Raw genomic sequence first — 20,764 nt, 5'->3', positions numbered from 1 at the left:
GTTCATTTTAGTAGGTCAAATACGATGGAAGAATATAGCATTAATGGCAAGACTCTTGGCAGTGTGGAGGAAGAGCGAGATCTTGGGACACTCAAAGCTGCTGCACAGGTTGACTGTGTGGTTAAGAAGGCATATGGAGCATTGGCCTTCATCAATCGTGGGACTGAGTTTAAGAGCCGAGAAGTAATGTTGCAGCTATATAGGGCCCTGGTCAGACCCCACTTGGAGTACAGTGCTCCATTCTGGTCGCCTCACTACAGGAAGGACGTGGAAACCATTGAAAGGGTGCAGAGGAGATTTACAAGGATGTTGCCTGGATTGGGGAGCCTGCCTTATGAGAATAGGTTGAGTGAACTCGGCCTTTTCTCCTTGGGGTGACGGAGGATGAGAGGTGACCTGATAGAGGTGTATAAGATAAGGAGAGGTATTCATTGTGAGCATAGTCAGAGGCTTTTTCCCTGGGCTGAAATGGCTAGCACGAGAGGGCACAGTTTTAAGGTGCTTGAAGGTAGGTACAGAGGAGATGTTGGGGGCAAGTTTTTAACGCAGAAAGTGGTGAATGCGTGGAATGGGCTGTCAGCAACGGTGGTGGAGCGAGAGGGTCTTTTAAGAGACTCCTGAATGGATACGTGGAGCTTAGAAAAATAGAGGGCAATGGGAAAGCCTAGGTAATTTCTAAGGTAAGGACATGTTCGGCACAGCTTTGTGGGCTGAAGGGCCTGTATTGTGCTGTAGGTTTTCTATGTTTCTATGTTCTATGTTTGTATCTAGACCTCTTGAAATGAATTCTAACATGGCATTTGCCTTGCTCACCACCACCTTCCTCATCCCTTGCTGTACCACAGTGATGGCTCTAGTAATATTTCCTTCCGGCGTGTGCTGACAGTACATCTTAGTAGATTTAATCCCAACTTTGGCTCCTCCAGGAAAAGAACGAACATCTGATCATCATGAGCAGCAAGCACAGTCAAGTCTGATTGTCGCAGCATTCCTTCACTTGGCTTATCTCCACATTGATCTCTAAATTCATCCAATATCTCTCACTGTGTCGCTAAATATCTATAATCATGGTATAATTGCATGATGGTACAGCATGTCTCCTATTCATTCTCCATGCTCTTCGAAAGGCACTCAGACTGGTATTTCAATGGGAAAGGAGTAGAGGGATATGGCCCAAATGCAGTCTAACAGGATTGGAGTAGGCAGACATCATGGTGGGCGCGGTTGAACGGGGAACATGCTTTGTGATGGTTGGATAGTGAGAGCCACTTTACAAATGCAAGTCGTTCTTTTCAAAAAAATCAAGGTTCAAGATTCAAGCTTATTTATCACGTGTTCATTAAAATGTACAGTGTCACATGTTAGAAACCAGCACACCCGAAGGTGTACTGGGGGCATCCTGCAACTGTCACCACACCTTCTGGCACCAACATGACATGCGGACAATGCCTGGCAGAGCGGCACAGAATACAGCAAGCAACAAGGCAGGAACAGCACCACAAGCCCCGTTCTTCCTTTCCACGCACGCACACACACACACAGTCTTTTAACCCCAGGACAGGCCTCCCGTGGACTCGGACTTGCAGACATCGGGCTTTGACTTCCCCAGCTTAGAGGGCATGATCAAAAGGACATGAGCCATTCAAAACTGCCAACGGTGACATCAGCAAAATCTCCCAGTATGCTGTTCAATGGTGGGTTTTGAAGAACACTTACCTTACTTTGCCCATGGACGGAGCAAAGCAAAGGGATGGGTGTTTGGCTCGTTGTTGGGACCAGCTTTCACTTGAATTGTTTTACCTGCTCCCCATCTACAAACTAGCATTTTTATCAATATAAAGTTATTATTTCTTCAGTCTGAAACCCGAGTACATCCGCAGAACAACACATTTCACAACGTACACCAGCAATACTAAGCCTAATTTGGTTTCAGAACTTCAGAACTGTTGAGAAGTATCACTGAACAGTTGGAACCAATCGGGAGGTCAACAAATTAGCCCTCAGCACATATTAAATTTGTTGCTCTGTCTCCTGCATGGTTCACAACTTTGCTCGAACTATGGTCCAGCCCCTTTAACAAACAGTTTTTGCCTCAAAGGATAGCTGAAATCATAAACTTTCCCCCACCAAATGCTGAAGTGCTGATTCAATTGGAACTTTTCAGGTCAGGATTGACAGATTTCTGATGACTAAGGGATGTTGATCAGATAAAAGTTAACGGAGTTGAGCTACAGATCAGGTAGAATCTAACAGAATGCCCAGAAACCGATGTCCTAGAATGGAAAAGTCTACAGAAAATCGTGGATACAGCCCAGTCCATCACAGGCAAAGGCCTCCCCACCACTGAGCACGGCCACAGGAAAGCAGCATCCATCAAGAACCCCCACCATCCAGGCCGTGCTCTCTTCACGCTGTTGCATTGAGCAGGAGGTACAGGAGCCTCAGGACCCATATCACCAGGTTCAGGAACAGTTATTACCCTTCAACCATCAAGCTCCTGAATCAGAGTGGATAACTCACTCATGTCAACTCTGAAACAATTTCATAACCTAGACCCACTTTCAAGTTCTCTACAACTCATGTTCTCAGTTTTTTTTTGCTCTATTTGTCTTCTATTGCACATTGGTTGTTTGTCGGTCTTTATTTATGTATAGTTTTTTTCACAAATTCTATTGCATTTCTTTATTTCTCAGTAAATGCTTGCAAGGAAATGAATCTCAGGGTAATATATGGTGCAACATACATGCTTTGATAATAAATTTAATTTTGGCTTTGTCTTTGAATGCTGGAACAGGGTTGAATGTCCTCTGCTGGTTCCAATGTTCATGTAGCATCATTAACTATGAGGGATATGAGAAAGCCATCATCATGCATACTCAGCATCTGGCAATGGGCTGGCAGATCTATAGGAGAATCTATTGGTCTTCCACCTCTGCCATCAAGGCTCCAGCTCAAGAGAAAATCAGACCTTGATGACAAGTCCACATTTAAAGAGAACCCCTGAAAGGTGCCCTTGCCAAACTTTTAGAATTCAGGGAAGAACCATATGGGTAAAACCCCATTCTAATTTCCGCCTTTCATGCTTTTTCCTGCTCTGATCAAATATCATCGTTCTGAAACATGCATTCTGCTTCCAGCTTCACGGATGCTGCTAACCTGGTGAACATTTCCAGTGCATTCTGTTTTAGTTCTCAATCCATTTTACCTACTTTTAACTGAGTTAGGTACTTAGATACCCTCCACATGGCTACCAGGGTGTGCCCAGCATGTAGAGGAGAAATGGTAGGAGAGATATCAGCCATTTGTGTGGCAAGTTAGAGTGTTCCCAGTAACTACATTCCCATCCCCAATACCAAATCTCCAAAAATCTCTTCATAACTAATATGATTGCCATCCCTCAGTCAAGCCTTGTAAATGCTGGCCGCACTTCTCTAAAAAGAAAAATCCTGACAATCTCAGAACAAAAAAGGCTTTTATCAGGAGACACAATTCCACCTTTATATAATATCTAACAACAATTAACATTCACCCTTGTGCCAGACTTCAGTGCCCGTGTTCTCTCTGCACATTTCCCAATGACCACGGCTTTGGGAGTGTGAGGCTATTGTGCTAAAGCTGATGACGTACCTGTCAGCATTGCTACGTGATCTTGAGTAGCTCTGTGTGACCCGGACTGCCTCACCTTGGACTAAGTATCTCTGACCTGAAACGTGAATTCTGTTTCTCATTCCAAAGTACAGCTGAGTGCTTTTGGCACTTTATTGTTTTTTTTTTCCATTTCCTCCACCTGTAGCTTTGAGGTTTTCTTACATCATCTCGATGTAGGCTGTGGCAGTCAGATCAAGCTGGCAGTCTGATCGATGGAGAAACATGCATGATATCATTCTAGCTGAGAAACTAAGGGTGCCTTTTCCATGGGAGCAAGGAGTCTCTCTTATGGGACTGTGCCTCTGCACACAAAGATGGGTACTAAAATGACAGAGTGGCACAAATGCTTGGCAGTACCAATGCTCCATAGAGACTGTCCTCACATCAGCCACTACTGTCTGTTTTGATGAAACGTCCTCTCACAATGTACAAAAACTACAGCGAACTGACAGGTCATTTGCTGTAGTCTACCATCACTGCAGGATTTGTATGCGTCCAGGACAAACTAGCGGGCAGAAAATTCATTACTACCCACCCTGCAAACTGCCTTTTCTAAATTTCCCTTCTGGAATGCTCTTTAAAGCTAATAAAACAAGAATCGCACCATCTTAAAAGTCTTCTCCCAGGCAGTTAGTCTGATTAAATATTCCAGTTAGCCCCTTCCAACCCAGAGCCCATCTATTACCCCGTCACTACTCCACACAGTAAACACATTAAACCACTTTTTAATGCTGTTTACATTGTAAATACATGCTAGTGTTTATGTATTTATTCACAACTTGTTCCATTTATGTATTTTAACCTCTAACTTTATAAATTTGATCCTTGATCCTTAATCCTGGAATATGGTGGGCAGATGTCCTTCCAAAGAAACAGTGACAACTGCCATCATTATAATGCTCTTGGTCATCTTGATGGAGCTGACCAACCATTTTCAGTTGACAGTGAAATCACGCTCTGATCAAAGTGCGTCTACATACTGAGGCCGGATTCTTCTATGCACTGAGTTACTGTATTTTATTCATGTTTCCGGATCTGAACATTGCTAGCCAGGACAGCAATTGCTGCTCATTTCTACTCACTCCTGAAAAACTGGGGGTGTGCCCCCTTCCCGATTCGCTGCTGCCCTTCCAGTGAAGGAACACCCACAACAATGTTGCCTTGGGTATTCCGAGATTATATAACCATATAACAATTACAGCATGGAAACAGGCCATCTCGGCCCTTCTAGTCCGTGCCGAACGCTTACTCTCACCTAGTCCTACCGACTTGCACTCAGCCCATAAACCTCCATTCCTTTCCTGTCCATATACCTATCCAATTTTTTTTTTTAATGACAAAATCGAACCTGCCTCTACCACTTCTACTGGAAGCTCGTTCCACACAGCTACCACTCTCTGAGTAAAGAAGTTCCTCCTCGTGTTACCCCTAAACTTTTGCCCCCTAATTCTCAACTCATGTCCTCTTGTTTGAATCTCCTCTACTCTCAATGGAAAAAGCCTATCCACATCAACTCTATCTATCCCCCTCATAATTTTAAATACCTCTATCAAGTCCCCCCTCAACCTTCTATGCTCCAAAGAATAAAGACCTAACTTGTTCAACCTTTCTCTGTAACTTAGGTGCTGAAACCCAGGTAACATTCCAAACATTTTGATCCAGCAACTCTGAAAATACAACTGTAAACTGTAGATCATGATGTATAACTGGGATTGTGGTTTTCCCACGTATTTTGTTCTTTGTCCATTTTCTTGCAGGCATTTATTGTATATATCCCTGTGAAGACCCATAACTCTTTCCTGAGCATCAGCTTCTGCAACAGAGCTAACAAATGACCCTAGTCCATAACACCCAACCAGGCCAGTCCCCATCTTCCCCTTCTTATATGCTTGTGGCCAGTGGTTGACCAGGCCTTCAGCCTGCCTCTGCAGTGTCACTTTGAGCTGTTGCTTAGTTGACGGGACTCAGAAAGGCCACTCCATTATTTCTAAAGATCACCGACCTGAACTAGAGGAACAGCAGGTTAGCTTGTGCAGCCAAGGAGGAAAGAGAAAGATGAGACTTCTAACAGCAGCTCCAACCTGTCCTGCACACAGTCAGTGAAGACGTGAGGCCTATGTTTCTAATCAACAAATCAGCTGCAGGAAGATGGCTCTTTGCTTCTTTTTACCTGTTGAGAACTGCTAGGGGCAGAAAATGAAGATGAGCTTTCAATCACCACAATGGCCTGAGGAACCAATAGCAAAGGCTTGTGTTTGTATGACATTGTTCATGGCTTTGGATGCCCCAGAATGCTTCGGTGTCAAAGAAGTGCGTTTGACGTGTAATTACCGTTGTGAAATAGAGAGGAAGATCCCATGACAGTAACAAGTTACATAATCAATTGCTTTAGCTATTCGTTAATTTGGTGCTGTTCAGGACATGAGAGAACTTTACTTCTCCTAAGAAATCTAAGGATATCTATATACAACCTCTTACGTGGGCAAACTGAGACAGAGCTGAACTCTCTCAAGTACTAAGCTAAACTGCCAGCCAGTTTTAGGTGTCCAGGGACAAACCTGGGGTACGAATCTATTTTTTTTTGTTTGTTTTGAAATCTAATAAACCCCAGGTGACAGATTAGAGAGATCTAGATAAATAAGACTGAAGACTTCATTCTCTTTTACACATACAACATCCAGGGCTATTCTTTCTAGTTCCAATCCATTTCTTAAATAGATCTCAAACTTACTATTAGGGTGTTAATCCACACACGCTGTTGTTTATTATTAACAAGGATAATAGATGACTTTGATTTCTCTTCGAGATTCGGTTTAAATTGCACTCTCGCTGTTTCTCCGCTGTGCTCCTAGCTTCTAAAGATCTGTTTCAACTTAGAACCAGCAAGTGACACTGATAGCAATTACTTGCATTTCAGTCCTTAAAGGGAGCAAGCTTGATAGATATCTTTTTCTGTAACTTAAATGGAGTCCAGTCTGCATCAAATCACTTGACAGCCAAGCCAAAGATGGAAAGCAGCCACTGAGGGAAGTTCACCTCCCCATATGGAATCTGCCACTAAATGAAGTTCTTCAGGAATAAAAAATCTCCTTTCAACCATTATAAATAACAATAACAGGCAGTCAGGGAGAATCCATCAGTCTCAGTTTTGAAGGCAATGTTTTCTCCTATATTATCCTCTCTGTCATGTACTCCTCAGCTTTTAAAAGAGCCCCTGTCTCATACATCATTTTTATTACAAAGGTTGAAAGACCCTGAGGGGGTTCCATTCCACACTGTCCCACCCTTGAAGTCTAACTACCCCCAAGAACCTTTAGCTCAAAAGACAGCAACAATTCCAGACTACAAGGAACAAATTACCATCCCAATTAAATGTTCTTTAACATTAAAAAAGGCCTCAGCTGCTCCTATACCGCGTCACCAAAGTGGCAGACAGTCACTTTCTAGTAAGATCAGCATAAATCTGGTCAAGCCCGGAACTTGGAATCTGTTCATACCCTTAAGGTGCTGCTGATTGGAATCAGTTTGTTGTCGCAGTACGGTCTCAAAGAGTTAAAAAATAACAGCCGAAGCGACATGGTATAAATTTAATAAATTGATCCCTTTGTGACATGAGTGATGAGTGAGTGATGAAATGGTGCTCCACTCTACGGGTCAAGTGTGAAAGATGTTCAAGTGTAAAAATAAATGCATTTTTATTGATTAGCTGTTAGGCGCTATCTTTGTGAAAAATTTTGTTTCTTATTTCACAATATTATAATGCGTTGCAGTTAATAGCTTTGACAGGGACTGCTCGTCAGCCAGGACAGGGATCGAGTGGAGAGCGGGGGTCACCTGTCAGCAGCAGCTCAGATCCCTAATGTACAGTGTGGCCTGGGTTTCATCCAAAGGACGCCAGGTCACTGGTGTGACATGGAGAGGCAAAGGAAGGCCCTCACTCTAAGACTGTGGTAACAGAGTGAGGGATTACAATTAAGGAAATAATCTTGCTGTTAAGGTTAAGAGCATCGCTCCTTGTTCTCATGAGCTACTCTCTCCTTGCATGTCTCCTGCACGTTTCTTTCTCACTCCCTCCTTCCTCTCTTCCCATTTCTGTCACGACATGCACTGGATCGCGTCAGCCTCCAGGGTATAGGCGCACTAACTCTCCGGAATATGGAGGCCTTGAAAGATTCGGGCCTGCCCCACTAATTGGCTGCCATGTTTTGGCTTCAGGATTTTAATATTTGAAGAGCACTTGAACTGAGGTTTGGTGCTCAGTCCGTCAGCTCTGCTTCGGATTCCTGTCTAGCGTCTTGTTTAGCACTCCGTTCTCATTTCAGTCTCGTATTGTGTCTCGATTCTGGCCTCGGGTACTCCAGCACTTGGGTCCCCAACCATCCTCGACTCGGTCTCTCATCAGGATCTATTTACCTTCCACTTTCTCCTTCGTCTCCTCCCGTGGGAATTGACTCACCCGCACTCTCTCCCTCCCACCTGCTTCCTGACTTCCCGTTATTCTGTCCTCCCAGCTGTGTATTCATTCCCTGCACTCTTTGCAATGATCTTTGCCTTCTTCTTTTATGCACACTCTGAAGGCCCATTGTCAAGGCACTACTTCTGCTATGTTAGGAACATAGTGGAATGCCTCAGCAATCAAAAAAAAGTCTTCAGCCACCATTGGTACAACAAAGAGACAAGAATAGAAATAAATACAGTGATCCTGCACGAAGTCGGGAGGGCTAAACTTGAAATGCTAATTCTCTGACTCATGCTCTCTTTGAATGCCTCCAAACTGGGTGTATAGGAGCATTGAATTTACACACAGTGAACGATTTAATCACCCTCGCTAATGGAGATTAATTCAGTACAAAAAGTCCAAAAAAAGCAACCGTGCATTATTTGAAACAAAAATAACTAGAAAATCTCGCAGCTCAGTCAGCAAGTGCGGTAAAGATTAAAAAAAGCTAAACTTTCTGGTTTAGCTGGGACCCTTCTTCAAAACTCTCGACTACTTTGAAAACTTTGTGTTTTGCTTCAGCTCATATGGATGAAAAGAGAGGATCCGTTGCCCCAATTCATAGGGCAATCAGCAGTCTTTCTACATCCCCCCCACAATGGAAATACAAGTAAGGTATTTATTAACAGAACCTTTATGTGTACTGAATAGCTAAAACAGTAATCAATTTGTTGGTGCAGCTTTGAATTTTAAACCTCACAATTTATTATATAAATTATAGTAATTTGTATGTAACTGCCATATCCTGCTGCTTAGTGGTTTCAATAATTAGAAAGTGGCATGAACTCAGGCTACACATCAAACAGCTTGTACTTTAGCCACTCTAAATGGGAGACGATCCTTCTTCCTTGCAAAGAAAACCCCACAAAGAATATTTGTCTTTATGGCACTCGGCAAAATACTCAAAAAGGATGAACAATTTTTGAATGTTAATTGAGTTCTTGAGAGTGTAATTTTGTTAATAGAAACATCACAAAGATTAGACTGCCCTTGCGATCATAATTCTTTAACACTTTCCAAGTAACTCTTAACCACACAGACAATTAACAAAATCTATTCTTTTTTAACTTGGAACTGAGAGGATATAAAATCTGGAAGCTATAAACTGTTCAGCATTGAAAGTGATCATGAAGCTCTTGGCTTGACATAACAGGTTCATGAATGCACTTTCGAAAGTAGAAAATATTCCAGCCTACAATCACAAATCAAGACCCATACCTTTTGAATAGAGAGCCAGAGACTTTTTCCCAGGGTGGAAATGGCTAATACAAGGGGGCATAATTTACACAGAGAGTGGTGGGTGTCTGGTTCACCCCACTAGTGGTGGTAGTAGAGGCAGATACATGAGCGAAAGGATTCCCAACCCGGGGTTCATGAACTGCCTGCTTAATGGTATTGGTCCATGGCTTAAAATAGGTTGGGAACCCCTGCATTAGGGGCATTTAAAATACTCTTAGGCATATGGATGATGATAAAATGGAGGGCTACATAGGAGGAAAGGGTTGGATTGATCTTAAAAAGTTAAAAGGTCGGCACATCATCATGGGCCAAATGGCCTGTACAGTACCGAAATGCTCTATGCGTGGTCATTCAGATATCAAGCCGTTTCAACCAGGTTCTGCACTAATATAATGGGGATGCCTTAATCTTTTCAGCAAAGCTCACTTTCTGACAGTGAACTATGAACAACAAAATATTCTATAATGCTTTTTGGAAAGTTCAAGAAGTTAGGAAATTTCTAAGTTTAATGAGAGTCACTAAGAGGGAGTTAAGTGGACAGAACAGAGTTAAAGGGTACAAAATTGAGGGATAAGTGGAAGTGATGATTCAGTCAACATTGGGAGTATGGGGCAAAGAAACAAACTGATGGCTTAGTTTAGTTCCACAAGCAGCACTTATGGAAACAGCGATGTTTTGGTTCAAGACTCTTTCTCATACTGGAATAGGGAGCTGGGGGTTTTCGCCTTGGATCAATGCGGATCTCTCAAATTGTGCACCAAACTAAATGAAATCTTCAACGACAGGTACAAAACCAATGAGTGGAGTAAGGTAGATTTCCTCATCAGAATGTTGAAAGGTAGGGAATGGGATGTTGAAACAGAAGAGAAAGGAGAATTTAAGTAATATAAACAAAAGTAAACTATAAAATAAAGGTAATTAATTAGATCTGCTGAAAAATAAAGCAAACCTGAATTGTACATGTCACCCTGAAGACTTGAAGAGGAGAACGGGAGAGCAAAACTAGAACATGAGCTATCCCTGGAGAATCTTAAAGGTTTGTATAGGTATATTAAGAGCCAAAGGATACCTAGGTAGAGAGTAGTTCCATTAAAGATCAATATGGTCATTTATAGATGGAGGTAGCTGAGGACTTAAATGAATACCTCTCATCTGTATCTACTGTAGAGAAGAACACTGAAGTTGGTGAGTTCAGGGAAGAGGAAAGTGATGTCCTGAATCATATCAACAATATAAAAGTGGGGGTGTTAGCTGTCTTTACATGCTTAAAGATGGATAAGTCCCCAACCAAGTGTATTCTAGGACATTGTGGGAAAATTGTTGAGGCCCTGATAAGTGGTGTGCAATAAAAACCCCATGTTAAGTGCCAAATTTAATTAATAATTTGGATAGGAACATGGATGGCTAAATTGGTGGCATTTTGCAGATGACATCAAAATGTCTGGTATGCTTGACAGCAAGGAATGTTATCTTAGGTTACAGAAAAGGCAAATGTAACTTATCTCAGATAAGTGCAAAGTGATGTACTTTGGTAAATTAAACCAGGAAAGGGCATGCACAATGAACAGCAAGGGTTTGGGAGGCATTCAACAGAGACACCTAGGGTACAAGTACATAGCTCCTTCAAAGTGGTGGAGGAGATAGAAAGGGTGGTGAAGAAATTATATGCCATGCTCACCTCCATCAGTTGAGGTGTTGGATACAAGAGTTGGGGCATCATGGTATAATTGTACAGAACTTTGGTTAGACCAGGTTTGGAGTACTGCATAGAATTTTGATTGCTACACTTTAGGAAGCATGTGATTAAACCAGAGAGATTGCAGTAAAGATTTATAACAATGTGTCTGCATTGGACAGCTTGTGTTATACCAAAGTTATATAGAGTTAGGACTGCTTTTGCTGGCGTGAAAGAGATTGAAGGGTAGATAGTCACAGTCTTTTTTCCCCAAGAAGAGGTGAACTTAAAACTTGAGGTTTAAAGTGAGAAGAGAAAAATTAAAAGGGGATCTGTGAGGCAAGCTTTTCAGATAGACGGAGCTGGGTATCTGGAACAAGCTACCAGAGAAGAAGGTAGAAGAAGCAGGTACAATTACAACATTTAAAATGTATATGGGTAGAAAAGGTTTAGAGCAGTTTGTCCCAACCTGGAGTCCATGGATGCCTCAGTTAATGGTAGGGGTACATGCCATAAAAATGGTTGGGAAACCCTGGTTTAGAGAGATATGGGCCAAATACAGGGATATAGGATTAAATAGGCATCTTGGACAGCTTGGGCATGTTCTTCTGTAGGAATAGCTTCTGTAACTAGAAGGTTTTCAGAGGAGATTGGATGGAAGGGGTGGAGGTATTGGCTGGACATATTCTCATGGCAACCAAGCCAAGTGTATGCAAAACCAGAGTTCTCAAGATTGACGTAACATGTCAGAGGAAAAAGTGAAAACATACACTGAAATTACACTGCAAAAGTAAGTTACTACAGTTTGCCTGACTTGCTGAGTTCCTCCAGCATTTTGTGTGTGCTGGGTCTAGATTTCCAGCATCTGCAGAATCTTGGGTTAATAAATTTTTCAAGTCAGGGGGATGCTTGCAAGGGCCAAGTTTACAGTGCCCTTGCTGTGATTGTCTTTCCAGCGGCAGGAATCGTGGATTTGAGAAACCAGCACACATTACAGAGGAGGTGATCAGAAAATCTGGCAGACGCTCAGACACGCAGAGCTGGGAAGGTGCTGAGTCAATTGTGGGGAGGATCCCAAGAGAAGATTGTTAGTGACCTAGAAGAAAACAACAATAGACTTATTCCTGGAGCAGTCTGCAATTATCCCTTGAAGGCCCATGAGTTGGGTCACAGTAACTAGAATGAGCAGGCTGAGCATTTACACTGACCGTCTCCTGATCAGTTCCTAATCATGGCTTGAAAATAATGGCCCAATACACTTAATTACTGGAAGTGCACATGCAAGTCCATTAGATTCAAAGTCCATTTATTAACAAAAAATGTGTAAGTTATACAGTCTTGAGATTTGTTTGCTTACAGGCAGTCGCAAAGCAAGGAACCCAAAAGAACCCAATGAAAAAAAATAAGACCAGACCCCAGTGCCCACAGAGAAAAGAGACACAAAACAAATAGAAGTGAGCGACAGCAACATTAAACAAGTACCATCAAATGAAGAAGCAGTGGAAATGAACGGTAAATTCAATTTTGAGATTTTTGAGGTACTCATCCAATTCCTATCCAAACTGCAAATGAAAGTTACTTTATTTACTAGATGCAACAAATGCGGCAACGTTCATAAAGTCTTCATGAAGGGTCTTGGCCCAAAACAATGACTGTTTATTTCTGTCCATAGATATTGTCTGACCTGAGTTTCACCGGCACTTTGTGAGTGTTGCTCTGGATTTCCAGCATCTGCAGAATCTCCTGTGTTCACAAAGAGGAACTTTGAATTGCTAAGGATGTGTCTGGTCATGCTGCCACAGAAAGTTTATTCATTTAGACCATGTAGAAAATTTACAGAAGAACATCATTGACCATAAATCAATCAGGAACCTGCATAGATTGTGCCAAACACCAATGAGAGAAGTAGATGGTAGATTCTATTGAATGGTTTTGAGCAGACTGTCAATTATTCAGCAGAATGCATCATAGCTATAATTTTCAAATAAGCACCAGCTTCTGTTTGGCTAGTGGTGAGAAGGGCCCTCCCTGACCGTTCTGTCACAAGCGTCTCAGCACCGCTGCACGTTGTGGCTCAGACAGGGATGTCATCAGGTTTCCTCAGGAATGCCTGTTTCCCAAGGTCTGCAGGCGGTGCAATCTTCGTCTTTATCTCAAGTGGCTGTGTAAAACAGGTCCATACATCCGCAGCTTGTTCCTAGGAATGCAATCAGACCACCATCATCTGCTGCTGAAAGATGATGAACTTGGTGAAGCATGGTTTTGGTATGTTGCAATATTGGTTCTTCAGTTCAAGAAGCTGGTTATACTGAAGGCTGGTATATATGTATTTATGCATATTTTATTCTATAGCCATACAGCAACTAACTTTATTTTTTATATCATTCTTTGTCATTGCTGAATGTTACTTTTCATTGCATACTGCTTCGTTATACACCAGAAGAAATGCTTTGGGGAAGGGTTTTATTTACAACCCTCACAATACCACGCTGGAAATGGACAGAAACTCATGTCAAAACCATTTAGACCATTCAAGTAAAAGAAACTTGATAACATACAAATATGAGTCTTGTAGGTAAGTGGAATGACGTGCCATTTCCTTTCAACGGCATTTTATGAATCTACCATATGAGATGCCACTGACCTGGAACATTGCTTGACATGCTGAATATCTCCAGCATTTTCTGTTTCCTGTTCCTCCTAGTGTGTTTATATGTTGGTGCAGATGACTGTTGATGGAGAATATCTGATAGGAGAATTTTAGAATGCAAATGTTGGAGAAAGCAAATGTCTGACAGCTTAGGTGTCTGCTAGTATTTGTCCGGGTTGTTTATTGGAGCAACTCTTTTATTGCTGTTGCAGATATTTGGCACTGTGGATAGCTAATAGGGAAAATGTTTCATCGTATGGCTGTTTGTCAACACAAGTGTTTGAAGTCACAAAGGAGGAAGTGGCACAACTGATTTCCAATTGTCGTGCTTAGCTTGATCTTTATCCACATGGTGGCACAGTGCCCAGCTACCCAATCCTCACCTCTGTCTGTTGATGTTTGCACCTTCTCCCTGTGACTGAGTGGATTTCCTCGGGGGGGTCCTCTGTTTTCCTTCCCACATCTCAAAGGCGTGCCTCACACACAAAATGCTGGAGGAACTCAGCAGATCAGGCAGCATCTATGGAAATGAATAAATACTTGAGGTTTCGGCCCAAAATGTCAACTGTTTATTCATTTCCATAGATGCTGCCTGTGCTACCGAGTTCCGCCAGCATTTTGTGTGTGTTGCTCTGGATTTCCAGCATCTGAAGAATCTCCTGTGTTTATCAAGGAATCAAAGTGCACTTATTATCAAAGTATGTATGCAGTATACAACCCTGAGATTCGCCTGCCCCATAGACAACCACGAAACACTGAAAAACCACGGAACCCGATCAAAGAAAACATCAAAGACTCCATGCGCAAGAAAAGAACAAATCGTGCAAATGGCAAAAAGACTAGCGAAAAACACAGAACTTAAAATCTCAGCCACAGAGTCATTGAAACAACCTAGGAATGTTCAATTTAGTGCTGTTTTGTTTATTGACTGTAGGCCACAGACCAGTCTGTCCCGACCATATCGTACAAAATAGTAATAATAAGCAGAGTCACCAGAAACTAGAAACACATTATAAAAGGAAATACAGAGTCCAATTCACAAACTGCGTTGATTAAATCTTGCCCATGACCCAAGGCCCCGGCACTACCCTCCAGCAGTACTGAGCGAGATGGGGAGAGTGCAGAACACCCGTTCATCTTCTGCTCTCGTCCTTGCTGACTTCAATCTTGCTCAATGCTCTAATCAGCAAGATCGGCAAGAAACGGAGTCGATCATGGGCTTGGATCTCGTCTGCAGGCCCAGGCCACACACTCCGCTCGAAACCTGACCGAACTCTCTTGGAGACATCATGGCACCAGATCAGTCAATCGGCTCGAAGACACACCTTCAAAATGTAAATCACAGGTTCCAATAGTAGCAGAATCATAGAAGAAGAAGTAAAAGACATATTTTTGTGAACTGTCTATCAGACGTCGCCTTTGTTTACGTTGCTTGCTGGTGCTATCGTCTTGAAACTGAAAATGAAGGTTCGTCGGTTAGTTATCTTCTGTAAATTGCTCCTAATGTAACCAACAGAGGTATATCAGGGCATTTGTTGGTGGGCATGTCAGAGAAATCAAACTATTGGGAAATGAGTCAAAGAATAGGATGACCAACCATTCTAGTTAGCCCCCCCCCACACACCTTCTGTTACCTCAGTCACTACACTGCACTGTAAACCACTTTAAAGCACTTTTTATAATACTGCTTACATTGTAAATCCATGTTGACATTGATATATTTATGCACATTTTATTCCATTTCTGTACTTTAACTTTAGTTTTAAATAATTCTTTATTCTTTATAATTGTTGAATGTTGTTTTTTGTTGCATGTTGCATCCTGACCAACACACCACCGCAAATTCCTAATACAGTGGATTCTGGTTAATTGGGCCATTGGTTAATTGGGGAAGCTGCTTGTTTGGGACAACTATTTAAGGAGGAAAGCTAAATGAGTAACTGGCCAGGATTCCCTATGTTTAATTGGTACTGGAGATTGTTGCTGAACAGTTTCTAACTAGGGTTTGTTGTGTGCATTTGCGTAGCTGTTAGACACTACACCACGCTTCGAGCAAACAGTTTTTAAATGGTGTCAGTTGCGTTAGTTCAAAAAGCAATGATTTTTGTCACTGTGAGAAATAAGCAGAAAGACAATTCAAACCTGTTTTGCTCATTGTGATTTCAAGCATCCATGCTTGGAGATGCCAGAAATGGCCGGGAGTGAAAATGAAACAATTTCACTATGTCAACAAGCAAGGAAGACCCCAGAGAATACGTATATGACGCTGGAAGAACTCAGCAGGTCAGGCAGCATCCGTGCGAAAAGAGTAGCCAACGTTTCGGGCCGAGACCCTTCATCAGGAATGAATCAGAAATTAGAAAGACCCCAGTAGTGGTGACTACTCGTACCACTGGACCCGGACTTCTGAGGTGAAGAGCCCCAGTGCAGTGGCTTTTCCACTTTAAAAAACTCTCGCACTGGTTTCCTGTCATCGTCGTAAACTACTGATTCAACCACTTGTAGTATAGTTCTGTGTTAAAAACATAATTTGTTACTCAGTTAATGGGAGTTGATGTTTTTTTATACTTTTTAAACTATTTCCATAAACTTCGGCTAATTGGGGCAGCCACTTAATTGAGCCAAAGTGTACTGGTCCCGAGATGTCTCAATCAAACAGAACACACTGTACACGTAAATGGATATGGTGAATAATATTGGTCCTAGACTAATAGGATTGACTTGAGAACCGGCTTCATTCCAGTGGTCTGAATAGCTTCCTTTTACTGTATGTGGCAGGCAAATATGGAATCCTGTATCATTTCAGAATCTACAACCCCTCATACTTGCCCAATATCCACTCCGAGCTCAACTCCCCTAGAAACCGCAGCCTGTTGCTACGAGCTGTGCTATCTACAGAACTTACTGGTGGATTAAAATCGGACAATGACCACCAGTGATATATGAAAATATTGGAATCAATACTCAGGAAGTGGTAGCAAAGCACTTAGAAAATAGTAATTGGATTAGCTGGACACCACATAGATTAATGAAAGGAAAATCAGGTTTAACTGAAGCAATAGAGTTTTTTTAAAGGTATATCAAGTACAATGTGCAAGAGGGAAATGGCATACAATAAACTGAGATTATTAAACATAATTGGAGCCTATGACATAAAAGGTCAAACATTGGCACGGCAAAGTTCAAAGTAAATTTATTATCAAAGTACGCATATGTCACCATATACTACCCTGAGATTTATTTTCTTGCAGGCATTCACAGTAGAACAGAGAAACACAATAGAATCAACGAAAAACAACACACAAAACAAAGACTGACAAGCTACCAATGTGGAATGCTAATGGATAGATAGCAGTGACTGGGAAGAAATGGGATATGTTGGGTTTTGGAGGCTGTAGCTGTTGGCGTGCCACAAGAATCAGCGATGGGACCTGAACTATTCACTATCTGAGTCAGTCAACTGGATACCTGGTATATGTATCCAAGTTTGCAAATGATACCAGGCTGTGTATTGTCAAGGGGATATAGACAGGCTAAGTGAATGGTAGATAGGATACGATATGAAAACATGTGAAGTTTTCTATCTTGGTAGAAAAGGATTTTTTTTAAAGGTGAGAGGTGGAAAAAGGCCTGGATGTCCTTGTAAACAAATCATTGAAAGTTAACCTATAGATAAAGCAAGTAATTAGAAAGGCAAAGCTATGTCCCTATATTCCGTAAGAGGATTTGACTACAAGGGTAAAGACTTACATTTGCCTGGGTTCCTTCTCTATGAAAGGATATACTTGTGATAGAGAGAGTGCAACAAACATCCAAAACTTGGAAGACATTGCACTGAATAGACGCACATGAGGGAAATCTGTTCAAGAGGGAGCTGTGCTCTATGAGAACAGCCTCCGCTGTGCCGCAGAGAACAACCGGCAGCTCTGAAAGGACAGACTGAACAACTGAAAGACCCAGCCACTGACCACAGTCACCACTTACTCTTGCCCACACGGCACCAAAGTGTGTGGATTCTGGATCAGCCCCTACAGCCACCTGAGGACCCATCAATAGAAAACCCCATAAGAGAACATCTTACCTAACTTGAAAAGACATATTCTGGATTGATTCTTGGGATGAAGAGATTATCCTACAAGGAAAAATTCAGTGGCCTCATTCCATATTCTGTAGAGTTAAAAAAAATGAGAGATTATTTCATTGAAGTGAACAAGGAATTTATAAGACTTGAGAGGGAAGCACAGTAGTGCAGGAGTTAGCACTGGTGCTCACAGCTCCAGTGATGCTTTTTTGATCTTGGTTTCAGGTGATCTCAGAATGGAATTTGCACATTCTCCATGAAGACCAGAACACCATAAGACCTGACAGCAGAGTTAGGCCATTTGGCCCATCAAGTCTGCTCCGTCATTCTATCATGGCGGATTTATTTTCCCTCTCGACCCCATTTTTCTACCTTCTTCTCATAACCTTTGACACTCTGACTAATCAAGAACCTATCAGCCTCCACGTTAAATACACCCGATGACTTGCATAGAATTCCACAAATTCACCATCCTCTGGCAAAAGAAAATTTTCCTCATCTCTATTCTAAATGGACATCTCTCAATTCTGAGGCTGTGCCCTCTGGTCCTAGACTCCCCCACTATAGGAAACATCCTTTCCACATCCACACTATCCAGACCTTTCAATATTCGATAGGTTTCAATGAGATCCTCCACTCATTCTTCTAAACTCCAGCGAGTATAGGCCCAGATCCAGCAAATCCTCCTGATATGTTAAACTTTTCATTCCCAGGATAATTCTCATGAACTTCCTCTGGATTCTGTCCAATGCCAGCTCATCCTTTCATAGATAACAGTCCCAAAACTACACACAACACTCCAAGTGAGGCTTTCTTTACCACCGATTCAACCTGCAAGTTAATTCTCAAGTCTCTCTGCACCTCTGATTTTTGAGTTTCCTCCCCACTTACAAAATAGTCTATGCCTTTATTCCCTCTTCCAAAGTGCATGACCATGCATTTCCATACATTATATTCCATCTGCCTCTTCTTTTCCCATTCCCACAGTCTGTCTGAGTGTTTCTGCAGACTCCCTGCTTCCTCAGCACCACCTGCTCCTCCACCATCCACAAACCTGGCCACAAAGCCATCAATTCTGTCATCTGAATCACGAACGTACAACGTGAAAGGAAGCAGTCCCAACACCAACCCCTGCGGCACACCACTAGTCACCGACAACTGACCAGAAAAGGCCCCATTTATTCCCATTCTATGCCCCCTGCCAGTCTTCTATCCTTTTTACTTCCTTTCCTGTAAGACTCTCCTTTGTCTATCCTGCCTGTAATTTTATCAAAGAATTTCAACAGATTTGTCAGGTAATATCCCCCTTAGAAAACCTTGCTGACTTTGGCCTATTTTATCCTGTTACTCCAAAATCTCATCCATAATAATAGATCCTAACATCTTTCCAACTACTGAAGTCAGGCTAACTGGCCCATAATTTCCATCCTTCCTCTTCCCTCCCTTCTTAAAGAGAGGAGTGACATTTACAAATTTCCAGTCCTTGGAGAAATCATTCCAGAATCTAGTGATTCTTGAAAGATCATTACTAATGCCTCCATAATCTATTCAGCTACCTCTTTCAGAACCCTGGCATGTAGTCCATCTGGTCCAAGTGACATCTACTTTCAGTCTTTTCAGCTTCCTATGCACCTTCTCTTTAGCAGCAACAGACACTTTTGCATTTCTGGCATCCTGCTAGTGCCTTCCGCAGTGAAGACTGGCACAAAATACTTATTAAGTTCATCCGCCATTTCTTTGTTCTGCATTACTACTCTTTCTTTTTCTCCTTATGTATCAGAAAAAAAACTTTTCAATCTATAATCACGCAAGTTTCCACTGGGTGCTCTGTCTTCCTCTCCTAACCCTAACCCTAACTCTAATGCTGGTAGGTGGGCTGGCTACTGTAAATCTTACCTCTTAATATTGGTTTATGGCAAAAAGAATCAAAGGAGAAAGAAATGTCATGTGCAACAGGATAAGTTACAGGTTTCCAGGAAAATAAGAGGGGGATAGGTCTGTTGGGATGTGTCATGGACCCAATGGGCTGAGTGGCCATCTCCTGAGTTGGGACATGACTAAATAGGTCATGAAGATGCAGGAATGATGTGTGTCAGAGATACCTCGAACCTGAGGTGGCCATTCAATACAGAGAGAGCAGAAAGTTCTTTGTACTGGGAGCAGTAAGTCCTTAGATTTCTCTGCTGAAGCAAAGTTTAGATGCTGAGAATATCCTTTGATCTGTATCTTGGATATAAACCATACCAAAGGATACAGGATTACTATACGAAAGTTGACTGAAGTACAATAAATGATTAACTCAGGAGGCATAATTTTGCTAAGTAGCCTACTCCTGCCTCCATTTTATATGCTCATGTTAAATATCTGGGATTAATAATCAAAGAAGTCCATTGTCAGTTTCTATGCTTCATGGTTATTTGACTGATATATAAATGCTTGAATTTCTATTTCCTCTGTAACACAGAGATTAAAATGAGGCATTTGAATTGATGACAGGATTTGATAGAGTAATTACAGGGAAATTATTTTCCTTTCTGATGGAATTAAGAGCAAGGGGACATTAAAATTAGTGTGTTCATTTAAGTGTGGGTTCTGGAAGCAATTCCACTCAGAAGAGTCGTAGAAGTCTCTCCTAACACCTGTCATAGGAAAATGTTAGAAGCTATTATTAAAGACATCATAGCCGGGCACTTACAAAAAAAGGGAAAGAGAAATCATGTATGACCAATTTATTAACTTCAAGTAGTGCCATGGATAACAGAGAAACTGGGGGCTGTCCTGTACTTAAATCTCCATAAGGAATTCGATCAGGTGCTGCAAACGTTATTGTGGAAAATAAAAGCGCACTGTAGGAGGTGATGTATCAGCACGAACAAGATTAAATTGCCAACAAGAAATGGGTAGCAGGCAGTGGCATGCTGCAAGGAATGGCGCTTCAGCCATTGCCTTTTGCAACTTAGCCAAATGACTTGG

At 41.9% G+C, this 20,764-nt stretch overlaps 1 pseudogene; it reads right to left on the bottom strand.

Annotated features, from left to right (window-relative positions):
• The window catches only part of LOC140715378 (DNA-directed RNA polymerases I, II, and III subunit RPABC1-like), a 43,802-nt pseudogene that overhangs the window by 17,331 nt on the left and 5,707 nt on the right, over positions 1-20,764 (bottom strand).

The sequence above is a fragment of the Hemitrygon akajei genome, chromosome 23 (genome assembly GCF_048418815.1).
Source record: "Hemitrygon akajei chromosome 23, sHemAka1.3, whole genome shotgun sequence".
Taxonomy (NCBI): Eukaryota; Metazoa; Chordata; class Chondrichthyes; order Myliobatiformes; family Dasyatidae; genus Hemitrygon; species Hemitrygon akajei.
Note: the sequence above shows the minus strand (reverse complement) of the source record. Positions and strands in the feature narration are given on the sequence as shown.